Genomic DNA, 1,440 nt, shown 5'->3' on the forward strand with positions numbered 1-1,440 from the left:
TCATGACTGTTCCTAGCAACTCTAGTCTTTTCTAGGCGCCCTCTATTTTAGTATATAAGCCCGGCAAGTAAAGCGTAGATATAATTGCAGATAGGGAGATATAGAGACAGATAATCGAGTCAAGTCGTAAGTAAAGGGCGTGAATCGTTATGAATTATAGCGTGTGTTTAAGTTAAAGTGACTGCGGAAATTAAGTGTATTGCAAAGTTATATTGAGAAAGAATAAACTAGTTTTATTTAAGAAAGGACTTGTATCGCTGAAGTTCTTTGGAAAGAATTCTTACTGGAAATTAACAAACGACCAGAGACGTTACAATACTAAATTATTTTATATGTCATGTTTCCAAACTTTGGTAATGAAGAAGTAAGTATATTTCAAATCTTTTATCGTCAGTAAATAAAAAAAAATCGTTCTAACCACCATCATGGTATTCATTAATAAACTTCGTTTTCCCTCTCACGAGACCAAAACTACATTACATACTGTTTCAACAGTGGGTTAGCGTTAAATTTACGGACCTACAACGCTAAAATCCAAAGTTCGGTAACCTTTGGTGGACAGAGCGCGAATAGCCCATTTTATAGCTTTGGGCTAAAACAAACAAACTTTACGTACTTTTCTAAAAAAAGAAAAAAAAAATTCAACCCTTTCGATTCGTCCTTTTCGAAGTATTAGTTAAATTTGTATGTTTTATATTCGGTTAGTTATGAAAACGACGCATCTAATTCATTTTATTTTACACATCTTTATGTCAGCCACCAGTGATATTTTCAAACACTGTGTAGCGCTTGGTTTAAATGGTCTTCTTCCCATTACTTGCTTGTTTGTAGTTAAGCGCAAAGTCACACAATGGGCTACTTGTGATCGGCCCACCACGGGTATCGAAAACCGGTTTCCAGCGTTATAAGTCCGTAGACGTACCGTTGTGCCACTGGGGGACTACTTGGTTAAAAATTGCTGGAACCGTGGTGATTATAGAAAATCGTAAACTAGTCAGTTTGAACATAAGAAATAGAAAGGTCACAGAAAATCAGTTGGCCCATCGTTCTCACCCTCGAACAACAACAAAGAAAAATTTCCTTACGGGTTTAATATGTGCTTCTTTATCATATACACATCATTATGTTATTTATTATTTGAACATAATTTGTCGGATAATAGATTTCAAACTGCTCATTAGACTATTAAGTGTATGTATATGGAGGAAACATTAAAGAATAGACAAACTGGTGTAATGATAGGAAACAGAGTGGTTATAAATTATCATTTTCTTTCAATTGCGAAAATGTGACTTCAGATGTATGTTTTAGGACAAAAATTATTTATATTAACAAATTCGGAAATTTTTTTATACATTAATTTGATATTTATAAATTTGCCAATGATACCAATAAGCTGGTAAGCAGGGCTATATCTATTGAAAATACTCGTTGTATTAG

The sequence above is a fragment of the Limulus polyphemus genome, unplaced genomic scaffold (genome assembly GCF_000517525.1).
Source record: "Limulus polyphemus unplaced genomic scaffold, Limulus_polyphemus-2.1.2 Scaffold12493, whole genome shotgun sequence".
Classification (NCBI taxonomy): domain Eukaryota; kingdom Metazoa; phylum Arthropoda; class Merostomata; order Xiphosura; family Limulidae; genus Limulus; species Limulus polyphemus.